We start from the raw sequence: 18,638 nt of genomic DNA, 5'->3' as shown, positions 1-18,638 counted from the left end.
TGGCAAGAGGAAGCAATGGAACGACACTAAGGGTGGTCCAGCGAACAAGCAACCTATGTGCCCTCAGTGTACTATATGTGGAAAGAAGCATCCTGGAGTATATCGTATGGGCACAAATAGGTGCTACAATTGTGGACTGGAAGGGCATAGAGCCAGAGACTGCCCTACCCAGGTTCAGACACCTCCTCAGCAGTATATCCAGAACAGGGGTGCTCCCCCACAGTTACGCCAGATGCAGACTGCTATAGAAGGGACTTCAATAAGCCAAGGGAGATTGGAAGCCCCGCCAGTTACAACGAATGCTAGGATTTTCTCCCTCACCAAGGAAGACGCGGCGAATGCTTCTACAGTTGTCACAGGTCAAATATTTATTTTCAGTCAGCATGCTACTATATTATTTGATACTGGGGAATCGCAGATAGAGAACTCTGTTGTGATCTGATAGTGCTCGACATGCAGGATTATGATGTTATATTTGTAGGATCGAAAAGAATTTAGATATCTCCACAATTGCATGATATTGTCCACTTTGGGCCTAAGCCCTCATGGTTTTGCTCTTGGACTCTCCCCAAAAGGCCTCATGCCAATGGAGATATCTTTTCTCTTATAAACCCATGATCTTTCCTATGTGTTTCCAATATGGGACTATTTTTGTAACCTTGCAACCCCAACAATCCCCCCCTCAAACAAAGGACCATAGGCTTCCCACGTCCGATCCTCGACCCACCAGGTCTTCTTGCCCCTCGGTCCACCCGACCTACTAGGACTTCCTTGCCTAGTCGCAACTAGGACTTCCTGCCTGGTGTCTGGTCCTCTTGATTCGAACATAGGAGCCCCCATTTTCTTTGTTCGAGGTCAATATTGTACTCACATGGCTCAATCAGACCATAGCTCTTGTGCACAGTCGGCGATTAAACATTCTGGCAGTCCGGGCTCTGATACCAGTTGTAGGATCGAAAAGAATTTAGATATCTCCACAATTGCATGATATTGTCCACTTTGGGCCTAAGCCCTCATGGTTTTGCTCTTGGGCTCTCCCCAAAAGGCCTCATGCCAATGGAGATATCTTTTCTCTTATAAACCCATGATCTTTCCCATGTGTTTTCAATATGGGACTATGTTTGCAACCTTGCAACCCCAACAATATTGGACATGGATTTCCTGAGTAAGTACGGTGCTTTGATCGAGTGTCGTACAAGAAAAGTGATTTTCCGGCCGGAAGCAGAACCGATGTTTGAATTTGTTGGAAACCGAATGGAAAGTATGGGTTATGGGGTCAAAATCATGTCCGAGAGAGTTAAAGCAGAGCACCAGAGACCTGGAGGAGTACTGCAACCAATTCAGATTCCAGAATGGAAATGGGAGGACATTTCTATGGATTTCATCTCAGGACTACTCAAAACGATGAACGACTATGATGCTATATGGGTAATCGTGGACCGATTGACGAAATCCACCCACTTCCTAGCAATCAAGATGACCTATTCGATTGAGCAACTGGCTCAATTATATGCTAAGGAAATTATCAGATTACATGGGATTCCGAAGACCATCATTTCGGATAAAGATGATCACTTTATTTCACATTTCTGGGAATGTGTTCAGAAGGCCCTCGGCACGAAACTACTATTCAGTACTGCCTTCCATCCTTAGACCAACGGACAAACAGAGAGGGTGAACCAAGTACTGAAAGATATGTTACGAGCTTGCGCCTTAAATTTTAAGGGGAGCTGGTGCCGATATCTATGCTTAGCGGAATTCGCCTACAATAACAGCTACCAAGCTACTATCGGAATGACACCCTACGAGGCTTTGTACGGGAGGAAATGTAGGTCCTCTATATGCTGGTACGAAGGTGGTGAAAAGAAGGAGCTGGGACTCCGAACAAATTTCATTGACAACACCACCCGTGCTATACAGAACATCCGCCAATAGAAACTGCTTAGAGCCGGCAAAAGAACTATGCGGATAAGCGGCGTAGGCTATTGGAATTCAGCGTCGGAGATTCAATATTTCTCAAGGTAGCTCCTATGAAAGGAGTAATGCGATTCGGAAAGAAGGGTAAGCTAAGTCCACGCTACGTGGGACCATATCAGATTCTGAAAAGAGTCGGCAAGGTAACTTATGAATTAGAGCTACCCCAGGAGATGTCGACTATTCACAACGTGTTCCATGTTTCAATGCTCAAGAAGTGCATTACCCGAGCAGACCAAGTGATCGAGCCATAGACAGTACAAGTTCAAGAGGACCTAAGTTATGAGAGTCGACCTATCCAGATATTAGATCGAGAAGTTAAAAGACTAAGGAACAAAGAGGTGCCCTTAGTAAAAGTCCTGTGGCAGAATCAACGGTTCGAAGAAGCTACTTGGGAACGCGAAGACGATATGAAACAAAAGTACCCGGAGTTATTCTAAGTTCGAGGATGAACTTTTAAGAGGTATGGGGGATTGTAACACCCATAGGATCCCTAGCAATTTCATATAAATTATTGCATGATTAAAATGGGCTTTATGTAGACTTTTCAAAAATAAAGAGCAAAAAGAACCAAAAAAAAAAAGAGGCATGACCAAGGTTTGAACCTTGAACCTCTTGGTAGGTGGTTGTATGTGATAACCAGTAGCCCCAATAGGGGTGTGCTGTTAGGAAGAGAAGAGAGATTGTAGTTAAGGGTGGTGAAAGTGAAGGCCCCCTTCACTTAGAATGAAAAGTTTGAGTTTCCTTCTTCCTTCCCAATGAAAATATCATTTTGCCTTCTTCCTTCATTTAGCATAAATAAGAGAAAGGAAAAGAAAACTTTATTTTTTCTTCTTTCTTCCTCCTCCTTCCTTCTCCCACTGAAATCCCAAACCCATCTTCTTCATTGCCGAAACCAAGCTAAGGGGTCTTCTTCCTAGGAAAAACTTCTCAAGCAAGGGTACTTTTCCTTAGCGAAAGGAAGTAAGTATTCCCTCACCTGCAGTACAAGTATCTTTCGTATGCTTTATGCTTAAAGGTTGCTTGAAAAACCTAGGGTCCTACCTTGTAAAGTTTCGGCCAAGATAAAGTTAAGAGGTTACCTATGGTTACTAAGAGTTTTCATGCTTCATGTTGTTTAAAAAAAAAAAAAAAAAAAACTTGGAACTATGCTTTTAGGGTTTCGGCCAAGAAGAAATAAAGGCCTTAGAGGAAGTTGTTAGACTTACACTATGCTTGCTTATGCTTCCTCATGATGTATGACTTTCTATATAATGTTAGTTTAAGTTTCCATGCCTTATGTTGCATTAAAAACCTAGAGTCTTACCTTTAGATTTCGGCCAAAGGAAATGAAAAGGTTTAGAGAAAGTTTTTAGATTTAAACTATGCTTGTTTATGCTTCCTCATGATGTATGATTTTCTATAAATGTTAGTTTAAGTTTCCATGTCTTATGTTGCATTAAAAACCTAGAGTCTTACCTTTAGGTTTCGGACAAAGGAAATGAAAAGGGTTAGAGAAAGTTTTTAGACTTAAACTATGCTTGCTTATGCTTCCTCATGATGCATGATCTTCTATATATTGTTAGTTTAAGTTCCATGTCGTATGTTGCATTAAAATTTAGAATCATGTTTCTAGATGTTTCGGCCAAGATTTGAACATTAGGGTTAAAACCTCATTTATGCCTACTAAGAGTCTCACTTGTTATACTATGTATGGTGTAAAAGTTTCATGCTTTAAGTTGTTAAAAGAAAACTAGAATCATGCTTACATGTTTCGGCCAAGACAAGGGAATTAGGTTAAGAAGCTACCTAGGGTTTCTAAAGGTCTCACATGTTATGTTAAGTATTATGAGAACTTAGGTTATTAATCCCATGCTTTTATGTTGCTTGAAAACCTAAGATTCATGCTCTCAAGTTTCGGACAAGACAAGAAAATGAAGTTAAGGAGCTACCTAGGGTTTCTAAAGGTCTCACATGTTATGCTAAGTATTATGAGAACTTAGGTTATTGATCCCATGTTGCTTGAAAATCTATGATTCATGCTTATATGTTTCGGCCAAGTTATGATTTAGGGTTTGTAGGGAGTTCAAAACCCCAACTATGCATGATAATGACTCTTTATGATGTGATATGGATTCTATGTCACCATGTTATATGTTATGTGCACTTATGCCATCATGTTATGTTTTCTCTATGATATGCTATATGTTATGTGCACTTATGCTATCATGTTTTATTTTCTCTATGATATGTTATATGTTATGTGCACTTTATGTCATCATGTTATGCTTATGCAAGGCTTATGTATGATGAAAAGCCTAAGAGATGTTTCCCTTAAGTTGGGATTAAGAGCACTCTTCATGATATGACAAGAACATGATATACCATGATATTGTTGGGACCGATTATGTAGCTAGAGGGGGAGGTGAATAGCTCGGTGCGCTCGTCGTGCTCTTCGTTTCTTGTTTCTTCAAAGATATGCAGCGAAAAATACAAAGAAAACAAATACAACGCTAATACTAAGGATTTACTTGGTATCCACCTCAAGAAGAGGTGACTAATCCAAGGATCCACACACTCACACACCCTCCACTAATAAAAATACTCCTTTATGGTAACTACCAAAGGCGGAGAAGCCCTACAAGTTCACACTACAAGAAGAAAGGGAAAGGGAACAAAATACAAGCAAAATCTTACAAGTTTGCACAAGAAAACCCTAACCCTAGCTTTCTTCTTCGCCTCTTGACTTGGACGTGCCTCCAAGGTCCTTCAAGAACTGGGGGTGAGAACTTTGTGGAGATGCTATGGAAGCGCTGAGATGATCTGAGATGAATAGTGCAAGCTCTTGAAGTTCTCTGCGGAGAGAACAGCTCGCCAGCAGCTAAATACGACGCCAACGGTCGGATCCCGATCGATTGGATTACTCCCAATCGATCGGGGAGGATTTGGATCGATCGGTCGATCGATCTAAAGCGCCTCTATGCTCTCGGAAATTGCCTGGATCAATCGACTGATCGATCCAGGGCTTATCGTGCGAAATCGCACCTCCCAATCGATCACCCGATCGATTGGGGGCTCTAGATCGATCGGCTGATCGATCTAGAGCTCTTCTGTTCACGCGACACTTCTCCCCAATCGATCCACTGATCGATTGGGAGAAAGCTTGTCGCGGGGTCTCACCCAATCGATCGGTCAATCGATTAGGCATGCGCCAATCGATCGGCTGATCGATCTAGCTTCTTGTTTTAGTCCAAAAACAAGTCCAAAGTCCCCTAAATCAACATTTAGTCAATCATGACCCGTTGGTCCATCATGCCTAGCATCTGGCCACCCTTGACCTACTAGGACTCCCTCACCAAGTGTCTGGTCAGTTCTTTTGACCCACTTGGACTTTTCTCCTTGTGCCAAGTATCCGGTCAATCCCTTTGACCTACTTGGACTTCCACCAGATGTCTGGTCAACCTTGACCCATCCGATTTCCCATGCCTGGCTTCACTCACCAAGAATTTCCATCTGCCTAGCTTCACTTACTAGGACTTTCACCTGGCTTCACTCGCCAGGATTTTCCAGCTGCCCGGCTTCACTCACCGGGACTTTCACCTAGCTTCACTCACTAGGATTTCCTTCTGCCTGGCTTCACTCACCAGGACTTTCACCTAGCTTCACTCACTAGGATTTCTCATTTGCCTGGCTTCACTGAGCAGGATTTCCTAGTCTGCCTAACTTCCCAGTTAGGACTTTCACCTGGCTTCACTCACCAGGTTTTTCCAGTCAAGTATCCAGCCAACCTTGACCTACTTGACTCTCCTTCACAATCTCACCACATGAACAATTGCACCTGCAATCTCCATGTCTTGTCTCCATGTATTGTCAAACATATATTGTCAAACATTGAAACCCAAACATCAAGACTCGAGCTTGAACCAATTCAAGCTCAGTCAACCAGGTCAACCTTGATCTAGGGAATATTGCACCAACAATCTCCCCCTTTTGATGTTTAACAATACCACTTGTAAGTTAGGCTAATCTCATAACCTGAACTTACTTTATGCCAATATGAGAATGAAGGCCTAACTTAATCCTACATTCTCCCCCTATTGACACACATCAAAAAGAAACTCTCCCCCTGAAGAGTTACTCATCCGTTGTTCACAATTTCACTCGTTGTTCACAACACGATTCAAATAAAGGTCTCATACCCTTTATTTTCATCAAATGTGTTGGATCGTGAAACGTCGATAGAGAGGGGGGTGAATATCGATTCGAAAAACAACGAGTATAAAAGAGTTAAGCGCAGCGGAAATGAAACAGCTTAGACAGATGAACACAATATTTTTTTACTTCGTTCGGAGCCTGTGACGACTCCTACTCAAAGGCCCGTACTCCGTGAGCACTTTCGTTGGGTAATTCACTAGCAATTCGAAATAATGATTACAAAAGACAGTACAAGGAATGCTAATGAAAATTAAAACAAAGCTATACCGACAGAAAGAAAACCACAAGGACAAGAGAACGTTGTCGGAGCTTCGTTGGCGTCGTTGGAGCGCAGAGCAGCAGAGCAAGCAGTCTAAGAGTTCTGAGTTGATTCTGATCTCTGCCTCTGCCCCATCTTTTATATGAAGCTCGGGGCGCCCTGGATCCCTTCCAGGCGCCCTGGTGAGACGTGGCAAGTCCAACCAGCGAGCTCCAAGTGGCGACGCACGGTCAGGATAATTTTTGCCTCCAGGGCGCCCGGACCACCTTTTTCCAGCGAACAACTTTCCTGCAAAACAAGGTTAATCCGAGACAAATAGATCCTGCAAAAAGTGTTAGCACAGTTTATGAGTTTTAGTATAAGAAGTATGACTTAGCAAAACAGAGTATGACTTAGATTCCGTCTTTCCGAGACCGGAATCTAGTCACGATCTCGACTTAGATATCCGAAATGGATCTAAGCCGGATCGACGCCTAATGTTCCCTTCCTGGGAACGCGTCCTCGCAGTCACTCCCCTCCAGTGACTTACCTTACTTACCTGCCAGACGTCCGGTCAGCCCTTCGACCCATCTGGACTTCTCGCCAGCTATCCGGTCAGCCCGTCGACCTAGCTGGACTTCTCGCCAAGCGTCCGGTCAGCCCGTCGACCCGTTTGGACTATTCGCCAGCTATCTGGTCAGCCCGTCGACCTAGCTGGGCTTCGTGCCAGACATCTGGTCAGCCCGTCGACCTGTCTGGACTTTTCCTGCACACTCGATCAGAGTGTTTAGACAACAACAAGCTAACTTAACATGATTTGTCATTCATCAAAACTTGGGCTAATTCGTTAGTGCAAACCGCACCAACAAAATGTTCATCCTTGAGCATATACCACTAAACAATGAAGATATCTACTCTCCATTGTAATCCAATTCCCAACCTTGATCATTTTCACTAAAGAAGGTAAAACCACCTTCCAAGATGTATGAAAATAATTTTTCATGTCCTTAAAGAGTAACTCCTCCTAAAGACATGCACGTAACTTCTGTAATTGAACCAACAATAACTTGGAATCCCTAAACCTTTAGGAAACCCAAAATAGAAGTTTTGAGGTTCATACATTCAATAATGAAACCAAACCTCAACCTAAACATCTACTTAGTCTTCTTTAACCAATCCGTCCTTGTTTTCATCATGAAAACTCCCCCTAATTGTATACAAATGTGTTTTGAAGGGTTAGGAATGGTTACCTAGACTAAAAATGGTCCAAAATGTTGAAATAAGGCTTTACCAGCCAAAATCAGCATTCCCAATCGATTGGAGTTGGGTCCCAATCGAATGAACTTGCTTGAATCGATCCACTGATCGATTCAAGAGGGCTGGATCGATCGGTGGATCGATCCAGGAAGCTTCTGTTCGCAAGAAGCTTGCTCTCAATCGATCGCCCGATCGATTGAGACCCTTCAATTGATCGGGTGATCGATTGAAGCTCTGAAAAAGTTGAAATTTCATTTCAGTCAATTTCAGAAACCCCTAGAAAAATCTACAAAATTCCAAAAATCATAAAAATCGTTGTAGACATTATTTAGGGCATACAGTACCATGAAAAAATAGTTTTCTAAGAAAATATTTCATATTTTCCAAGATTGACACAAACTTGAAAACTTGTAAACACTTTAGTGTTTTCTTCAAGTTTGTGCTCAACTATTCAATGATGATTACTATCAAAAGATAGCCTTCACCAAGGTTTTCCAAAAGTATTTTAAAATGATTTTCAAAACCAATATCCAACCATGTTCCTTGGGCTCAATGCACATGACTTGTACATTAGCTTTCCCAATGATTGGAAAATACATAACTATGTGTTTTGATGAACTTAAAACTCACAAGAATGCACTAAATCAACATCTTGAGTTTTGTTCATCATCCTAATATCTCACTTGTATCTAATGTGCACTAAACCACATACAAGTCACCTTATAGTTCTTTTGTGAGATGAAAAGTTTGATTTTGCCCTAATCTAGGGATCATGCATATCTACCTAGGAATTTTGAGGTTGTGAACATCCACCAAGGATGTTATTTGTTAATAAATGTCATTTGTCCTTAAATTGCAAGGAATTAAAATAATACATGATATGTTATGGCATGCATCAAAAAAGAAATAATTTTCAAAAGAAAATATCTTATAACTATATGATGTATGTATGGCATGACATGGTATTTTTGTGGTTTTCATAATAAAATATGAATACAAAAATAAATATGATGTCATGGCATATGATGGGCAAACAATCATGACAAGTTTTAGCATAAATAAAATACCTAGATTACTTATCTAAGTATCCTTAATTCTTAGCTAAATTAAAATTTAACCCTAGATTGCCCACTATTTCCCAAGAAAATGCCAAAATTTAATTTTGACATTTCTTTTGATTTTCCTAATTTTTGTTCCAATTTAAATTTAACATATTCCTCAAATTTTGACACAAGTTACTCTTTTAAAGAGTAACAAATTAAAATAAGGTTTAGACTTGCCTTTATCTTCCCAATGAAATGTCAACATCCCAACTTGGCATTTCTTTAGACTTGATTTCTTGTGCCAATTAAAATTATATCCAAATACTCAAATTTTTAGCACATCTTACTCTTTCCAAGAGTAAGCCATTAATCCTTATCATTTTCAAAGGTTAACAATAACCTTGAAAATGCTCTTAGAGTGCCAACTTTATTATGATTGGGTTAACTACCCTTTCAATTAGAGTTGACACTCTCTAACTCATCTATGGGGTAGAGAAAATGCTCCTAGGGACCCAAAACCTATTGGTGCTCCTTGGATGTTCTAGGTATTCACTAGGGATAACTTCCCTAGATACCTTCCTAGTGACCTTGTTAGGCTTCTTAGAAGCCTTGGTCACACTTTCTAGGTCAACCCTAGGGATTTCTTCCCTCGTGACCTTTTTAGTGATTTTGTTAGACTTCTTAGAAGTCTTAGTCACCTTAGTTGCAAAAATACTCTTAGGAATAACCTTCCTAATATTTTTGACTTGACCATTTGACCTAAGTTTGGTTCCATAACTATATGGAACCCTATGGTAAGAAATTACATCCTTCTTAGCCTTAGGTTTGTATCCCAAACCTCTATGGCTATTGGATGACTTTTGTATTCCTAGACCTAGGCTATGCTCATTTTGCCCTTTTAGGATATTTTTCATCCTTTTTAGGGTCTTTTCTAATTTATCAAGTCTTGACCTCAAGACTTGATTTTCCACCATTAAGTCCTTAGTTTTAGGTTTTTCAATGAATTCATGAGCATTTTTATTTCTAGACCTATAACTAAAATTCTTAATTTCCTTGTCTAGATTTTTATCTACCTTCCTAAACCTAGGTGTGGTAGTTTTAGCATGTAGAGCCACATGTTTTTCTTTAAAGCTCTCATGCTTCCTATTTCTATGGTAAATAGCATTAAAATGATACAAATTAGAACTAGCATGCTTTTTACCATTATTCAAGGGAGTAGGCTCAATAAATGATACCTTTCTTTTTACCTTGGAGGCTCCCCCTTGAGTTATGTTTCCTCCATGAGCTTTGACCGTTTTCTTCCCCTTGGGACATTGATTCCGATAATGTCCTTTTTGATTGCAAGAGAAGCACACAATGTGCTCCTTGCTCTTCTTTGTTGTGGGGACGGTCTCTTTGGGCTTCTTCTTACCCTTTGGTGCCACTTGGCCCTTTTTCTTGGCTAATTTAGGGCATTTGCTCTTATAATGCCCATGCTCCCTACACTCAAAACATATGATATGATTTTTATTTTTATTTGAAACATTTATACCTTCATGTGCAGGGATGACATCTTCTCCTTTTGATCCGGAGGTAGAGGCTTCCTCTTGATCCGATAATGATGCTCCTCCAATAAATTCGACTTGACTTGTGGAGGTGGAAGCTTCTTCATCCTCTTCTTCTCTTGACCCGGATTTTATTTGAAACATTTATACCTTTATGTGTAGGGATGACATCTTCTCCTTTTGATCCGGAGGTAGAGGCTTCCTCTTGATCTGATAATGATGCTCCTCCAATAAATTCGACTTGACTTGTGGAGGTGGAAGCTTCTTCATCCTCTTCTTCTCTTGACCCGGATGTGGAGGCTTCTTCTTGCTCCGATGTCAATGATCTACACTCCCCCTCAATCCTAGAGGTGGAGGCTTCTTCATCTTCATCTTGTACAAGAAACAAAGAGTATGCACCCTCTTTGCCCTTTTCGTTGCATTCCTTTGAAGATGAGGCTTCTTGGACTTCTTCTTCTTCGGAAGTTGAGCATCTCTCAACTTCGGAGTTCTCTTCCTCTTGGTCTTGATCCAATGAGTCACCCTCGTTGGATTCTTCTTAATCTTGTACAGTGGAGGAGATCTCATGAATCTTTGCCAACTTGCTCCATAGCTCTTTGTCATCCTTGTATTCTCCAACTTAAGCCAAAATATTGCTTGACAATAAATTGACCAAGAGCTTGGTCACTTTATCATTTGCTTTGCTCCTTTGAACTTGCTCTTGACTCTATTTGCTTTTCTTGAGAGGCTTGCCCTTGGAGTTTGTTGGAGCTTCAAAACCTTCCATAAGAGCAAACCATTGCTATATCTCCATCATCAAGAAATTCTCGATCCTTGATTTCCAAAGATCGAAACTTGTTGAAATAAATGATGGAGGCACCCTTGTATCGAATCCAAGTCCGTCTTGGAATCCCATTGAAGTTGAGCTTGATAAAATCTTTGACTTTGAAAATTTTGCTCTAACTTCTTCTCCCTCTAGCTCTTTTCCCTTTTCGGCGATGATTCCGGTGAAGAGCAATCTTGATCTGATACCACTTGTTGGGATCGATTATGTAGCTAGAGGGGGGTGAATAGCTCGGTGCGCTCGTCGTGCTCTTCGTTGCTTGTTTCTTCAAAGATATGCAACGGAAAATACAAAGAAAACAGATATAACGCTAACACTAAAGATTTACTTGGTATCCACCTCAAGAAGAGGTGACTAATCCAAGGATCCACACACTCACACACCCTCCACTAATAAAAACACTCCTTTATGGTAACTACCAAAGGCGGAGAAGCCCTACAAGTTCACACTACAAGAAGAAAGGGAAAGGGAACAAAATACAAGCAAAATCTTACAAGTTTGCACAAGAAAACCCTATCCCTAGCTTTCTTCTTCGCCTCTTGACTTGGACGTGCCTCCAAGATCCTTCAAGAACTGGCGGTGAGAACTTTGTAGAGATGCTATGGAAGAGCTGAGATGATCTGAGATGAACAGTGCAAGCTCTTGAAGTTCTCTGCGGAGAGAACAGCTCGCCAGCAGCTAAATACGACGCCAACGGTCGAATCCCGATCGATTGGATTGCTCCCAATCGATCGGGGAGGCTTTGGATCGATCGGTCGATCGATCTAGAGCACCTCTGTGCTCTCGGAAATTGCCTGGATCGATCGACTGATCGATCCAGGGCTTATCGTGCGAAATCGCACCTCCCAATCAATCGCCCGATCGATTGGGGGCTCTGGATCGATTGGCTGATCGATCCATAGCTCTTCTGTTCGCGCGACACTTCTCCGCAATCGATCCACTAATCGATTGGGAGAAAGCTTGTTGCGGGGTCTCACCCAATCTATCGGTCGATCGATTGGGCATGTGCCAATCAATCGGCTGATCGATCCAGCTTCTTGTTTTTGTCCAAAAACAAGTCCAAAGTCCCCTAAACCAACATTTGGTCAATCATGACCCGTTGGTCCATCATGCCTAGCATCCGGCCACCCTTGACCTGCTAGGACTCCCTCACTAAGTGTCCGGTCAGTCCTTTTGACCCACTTGGACTTTTCTCCTTGTGCCAAGTATCCGATCAATTCCTTTGACCTACTTGGACTTCCACCAGATGTCTGGTCAACCTTGACCCATCTGGATTTCCCATGTCTGACTTCACTCACCAGGACTTTCCATCTAACTAGATTCACTTACTAGGACTTTCACCTAGCTTCACTCACCAGGATTTTCCAGCTGACCGGCTTCACTCACCGGGACTTTCACCTAGCTTCACTCACTAGGATTTTCCTTCTGCCTGGCTTCACTCACCAGGACTTTCACCTAGCTTCACTCACTAGGATTTCTCATTTGCCTGGCTTCACTGACCAGGACTTCCTAGTCTGTCTAACTTCCAAGTTAGGACTTTCACCTGGCTTCACTCACCAAGTTTTTCTAATCAAGTATCCAGTCAACCTTTACCTACTTGACTCTCCTTTACAATCTCACCACATGTACAATTGCACCTGTAATCTCCATGTCTTGTCTCCATGTATTGTCAAACATGTATTGTCAAACATTGAAATCCAAACATCAAGACTCGAGCTTGAACCAATTCAAGCTCAGTCAACCAGGTCAACCTTGACCTAGGGAATATTGCACCAACAGATATGACAAGAACATGAGATGTCATGATATGACAAGAAACATGATATGCCATGATATGATAAGAAACATGATATGCTATTTTACTTTTGTATGGCTTGTACCGGGGATGAGCTCCTAAGTTGCCCCTAGGTCGATGGTCAAAGAAACGAGCCTAGTAAGGGATGGGCTCCTAAGTGCCCCTAGGTCGATGGTCAAGGAAACGAGCCTAGTTCCTAATAGGTTCGAGATTAGCTACCTCGGATCTATTTAGGATGCGCGCAAATTCATATATGTGGTACAAAGTCGGGCCCTCATGTTGAGATTATGTTTAAGTACTTATATGATATATGTTTTCAAAAGGACATCTTGCATATACTCATTTCATGATACATGTTTTCAAAAGGACATCTTGCATATACTTATTTCATGCTAAATGATTTCTTTATGCTTTAGTAAGATGCTTTTTGAAAATATGTCTATGATGCCTGGATGATCATACTACTACTTTATGTTTATGCTCTCACATGCTATGTTATGATTTGCTTAAATGAGTATGACACTACTTTATGCTAGCATGCAAATTTTATATCTAGATGTTGGTTAAATGGATATGTCACTACTTTATGTTTAAATGCATGATTTATGTTTTTGTGAGTAGGAAAGGATCTTACTAAACCTTTGTGCTTATAGTTCAATTTCTCTTGTACTGCAGAAAAGGTAAAAGAATGGTTAAACTAAAAGGGAGTAGCAGAAAGGGCAAAAATGTGTGTGGCAGTGGCATGGTGGAATAGATCTGCTTTATGCTTTGTTACTCTCCGCAAGTGTACGGAAATGTCGCAAGTAATATAAAATATTATCGTATCCACAGGGACTGGAATAAGCACTAGAAATGTCTCAATGCGAATTAGCTAAACAACTATCCAATCGTTTCAAAAGCAAAGTAAAGGTAAATAAATCTAATATTAAAGATCAACAAACAAGAGTTTAGAGTTTTGGGTTATGATAAAGGAAGATTCTAGGAGTTTCGGTTTCTTTGTAAGATTTCTTGAATGTAAATGGTTCACCAATTCTTATCCCTCAATTGCCAAACATGTAGAAAGTTGCCGGTTCCCTCTTGCAATAGACAACCGGCTAAGGACTGGGAAATGTATCTAAATAGGATTAATTAGACATGAACCTATGTTGTCCTTACACAGAAGTGCACCTATTACTATGCCTTCCTCGGATATCAACGTAGAAGCCCACGACTCATTAATCTATCAAGATACAAGAAGCTAATCATAAAATCCATCCTACTCTCTTGAATATCCCTATTTCCTCTTCAAGATTATCTCTCAAACGTCCTTACACGAGCTTGCACCTCTCACGTGGATCCCTCGGATGATCGAGTGAGAGTTTATCTTTACAAAGTCCATAAGAAATCCAAACAATCAATCAAGAATGAGAATTAAGCACAAATCACCATCAATCATTCAAGATCTAATTGATACAAGCAAGATAATGTCATTGAAACAAGAAAATGGCAAATCCATAAGAGATTACATCAATCCATCATACAAATACTCCCTTAATCCTAGAATACAAGATCTACTCCATGAATCGAGGAAGAAAACCCGAAGAAATATAGATTACAAGCATTCCTTGAATCCCCAATCCAAGAAAACAAGAAGAGGGGGAAAGAGAAAACTTATCTACGAAGAAGCCTTGTCTTCGGATCCAATCCTCGCTCCGGAGTCGAAATCGTCGAGATCTCCCTTAGAATCCAGAAATCCTCCCAAGAATGAGAGGAAACCACCAAAACTTGCTTTCTCCCAAAGAGAGATCCTTTCAATTCATGAAGAAGGGTTTAAATAGAGGAGGGAATCGGGCCACACGGCCCAGTGACACGGCCGTGTGAGATTCACACGCCATGTCCTCTTCCCTTCCTAGCCATGTGGCACACACGACCACGCCACCCTTATGCTCTGGAATGCTACACGGCCGTGTGGTGCACACCCACACCTGCTGGTCTCTGAAGTCTCACACGTGTAGATCCACACCCTGTAAGGCTTCGCTGCTGTTGGCTTCTTGACACGGTGCGAAGTTCACACGGCCATATCATCTTCCTCTTCTGTTGGTGCCAAACTCCACACGGCCCGAGCTCCATACCAGTGCAGGGCCGTGTGAGGTACACGACCCGGTGCTTTCTCCCTTCGTTTCCTCCAATGCATGCCCAAAGATGTAGATTCTTCACCAAATCGACTCCTGTGTACAGAAAATGCACAAAAAGCAGATCTCCGAACCAAAAGAGTAAATATGCTAAAAGGAAAGCTGGAAGTATAAAAATGCATAGATCAAGCATGCTCAAAGTATGTAAATGTGCGTAAAAACATGCATAAAAGAGTATATAATCTACGCACATCACACCTTCTTTTAAACCTTGCTTTTCAAAAAAATGTGCAGTCTAAATTCATATGTTCTACAACACATTCATAAAACCCAGTGCACTTTCCTAACTCTATCAAAAAGTTTCATTAACAAGCTTGATCATGGAAACAAGTAAAGTATGGTTCAAGCATAAGAATCTTGTGCGCAGTGTAAAAGTAACTCAACACCCTTCAAGTTTCAATCCATGTCCTAGTCAAGTCGTCATCAAATTTGAATTCCTAATGTTTCCAGTGAAAGACAAGTAACCAGTGATAGACACTTACTTACCGTTCACTTGGTTCATATTTCTCAACTAACCCAAGGCCTCAAAGGTGTGCTCAATCTCAAGAGAAACTAAACAGTCATTTCCCCAGTAACCTAACTCGGTTTCAAAGGGGTGACTTGCTAGATTCCACTCATGACAACTGTTTTTTATATCCCTTATTGTTCATTTTTTTTTTTTATAAGTGTCTGCATTGTGCAAAACTTATTCACAAATGTACTTTTAGCACACATGTTGGGATATTTTGATTTTTCCAAATGAGCTTTAATGATTTGAGCCTCATCCAGTAACCAAAATGAAAGTTGAGAGATCACCATGGAAACCAAGTACTAAGCAAACAAGATGAATCATGACTATTTCAATGACATCAACTATTCAAGCATCAAGCACAAGTGTAGTGAAGATAAAATCCTTAAGGTTGAACCAAAACTAAAACTCATCACCATAAGATTCTTAGCTTATTAATGCTTCCCAAGATAGAAAAAAGAACTACACAAAGTTTACTAGTAGCATCATGCGAACATCATGAATCAAGCCAATAATTGTGCTAACATTTCACTTGAATCCAAGAAAGCATATAAGTGAAGTTTTGATGTTCTCAAGATGTATGCCACAAAAAATCAAAACACAATGCAAGACATAAGCAAAAACAAAAACAAACAAAGCAAATCAAATGCATCCCCCCAGACTTAAATTTTTCATTGTCCCAATGAAAACTAAAAACAATGTGGAGGAGATTTTAAAAGAAGTTACCAAGTGATGAGCTCCAAATGGTTGACGTTCATGTTTTTAAAGATACTCCTCCATCCAATACTCACATTCCTCCACAACTTTGAATTCTCATTAGATTCATCTAAATCTTGCTCTTGGAGGGGTAAGATATTTTAGAACCCTCCTACCAAGGGCTCTTATTATGGAGGGAGCTTTCATCAAAGGAGCTACAAAGTAAAGTATAACTCTCTCCATCTTCGTCTTCTTGGAAATTTTTTCAGGTGGTCGAAGACGGTTCAGATTGAGCTTCCAATTATTGGCCCATGTGAAATCTGCACATCCAAAAGAAAAACAAATCTCCCACAAGCATGTTATATAGTATAGATCTAGAACCATATCAAGATAAGATGAATAAGTAATAAAAACTGAATCACATCCAACAAAGTCAATTATAGGCACTTCCATAAAGTTTTCCAAAAGATCACAAGAAATACTAACCTTACTCTGTTGAGAAATACCTGAAATTTCTAAACATGTAGATGTGACTTCCTCTGAATCAAATGATGGTTCTGGCTCTAGCTTAGGTGTTGATGATATCAATGATGGTGATTCTCGAGACTCTACTAGCTCTGTATAAGTCCCTACACATTGTTCTACAACATGATCAATTCTTAAAACCTCTAAGGGTTGTCTTGACAAAGGTGGTGATCCTTGAGATGCTGCTTCCACAACACAGCTCCCTACACATTCTTCCATATCATCATCATCAACACATACATCAAAAAATAAACCAACATCTATGTCCTCAATAGGAGAATCAATAACTTCACTTGCAGTTTTAAGTTGATCTACCACATCACATTCATCATCTGAAAATTCGATGTCACTATAACACCTTATAAAATTTTGAGATAGATCTGAAAACTTATTTACCACTACATTATCAATAAAATCCTCATCTGAAAAATCTTCATCTTCATATATATTCAAAAATCTACACTCAACCATATTAGTGTCACAGGATTTGCCGAAGTCTTTATTTTCATTGACCCCTACTAACCTTTGTGGAAAATGAACCCTTAGTGAAGGTCCTAGGAAAGACTGAACTCCCTTTTTCCCAAATTCCCTTTGGGCTTTTGGAGGAGGTCCAACTTGCTTATCTAATGTTGGTGTGATTAATCGTTGAGGGAAAGGTACTTCTGGCCTTTGGGAATTTCCTAGATAAATGGAATTGAGTTCTTGTGATCTTCTATTATTCTTCTCCTCAATTCTAAACATGTCATTCTTCAGAAGTTCTTCATGATTTTTGCCACTTCTCAACCCCACATCATCACACTTTTCATTGGATCTTGACTGTGTAGGAGGGGGATCTTCTTTAAACCATTTTGAAACAATACTATCAAGCTTTGCCCCCAAATGTTTGAACTCCTCACTCTGTGACTTGTGAATTTCAACATTTTTAGGTGGTTGAATTTCATTTTGTTTGACAGGCTCTCTTACATTTATAGCTTGCACTTTTTGAATATCTGAGGGAAATTCCATCCAACTTTTGTTCGACCATTCATGGAGGTTCAATGTCACTTGATCAATTAACGAATAAGCTTCATCTACACTTTTGTCCATAAAAGAACCTCCAGCTGATGAATCCAATAAAGTCTTGTCTGAGAAAGAAATTCCCCCATAGAATATGTGCAAAATCAACCATTTTTCAAAATCATGATGAGGGCACTATCTTTGAAGACTCTTGAATCTATCCCATGCTTCAAATAATGATTCTCCATATGCCTGAGCAAAATTTGTTATGCAATTCCTCATATACACCGTTCTACTTGGAGGGAAAAAATGATTCAGAAATTGCTTCCAATTGTTCCCAACTTGTGATGCTTTGAGGACGAGAGAATATAGCCAAGTCCTTGCTTTATCCTTGATCTTGAAAGGAAATGTCATCAATCGAATCGCATTTGCTGATACTCCTTCGCATTTCACCAAATCACAAATCTCTAAAATGTTTCAAGATGCGATAAGGTTTCTCGATACTTCTCCTCTAAATTTGTGACCTTGTATCATGAAAATTATCTCCGGGTCTAGTTGGAAACTTTCTTCAATTTGAGGTTGCACAATGGGAGATAAAAATCTTGCGAGAAAAGGGTGTAGAAAAATTTCTCATGGGCCCTTGACATGTTAGTGCTCATGGATATTCAAGAAGAAAAAGAAAATTATCAAGAATCAAAAACAAGAAATAAAATGCAATATGAAAAGCAAGAAAACAAATGCAGAATTTAAATTGCAAGAAAGAAAGTGCATAATGAAAACAAGAAAGAAAAGATAAAAGGAAAAAGAAAAATATCTAGAATAATTCATATGCTAAAAATTGCAAGATATGTTTACAAAAGAAAATAAGAAAGAA

At 40.2% G+C, this 18,638-nt stretch overlaps 1 non-coding gene across 1 annotated transcript; it reads left to right on the top strand.

Annotated features, from left to right (window-relative positions):
- The first annotated feature begins 17,942 nt into the window (after window positions 1-17,942).
- On the top strand, window positions 17,943-18,048 carry LOC121973886. Its single transcript, XR_006109796.1, has one exon. It is a non-coding gene; the product is annotated as a small nucleolar RNA R71 (small nucleolar RNA).
- Window positions 18,049-18,638: the final 590 nt, after the last annotated feature.

This window comes from Zingiber officinale, chromosome 4A, assembly GCF_018446385.1.
Source record: "Zingiber officinale cultivar Zhangliang chromosome 4A, Zo_v1.1, whole genome shotgun sequence".
In the NCBI taxonomy this organism is placed as follows: Eukaryota; Viridiplantae; Streptophyta; class Magnoliopsida; order Zingiberales; family Zingiberaceae; genus Zingiber; species Zingiber officinale.
Note: the sequence above shows the minus strand (reverse complement) of the source record. Positions and strands in the feature narration are given on the sequence as shown.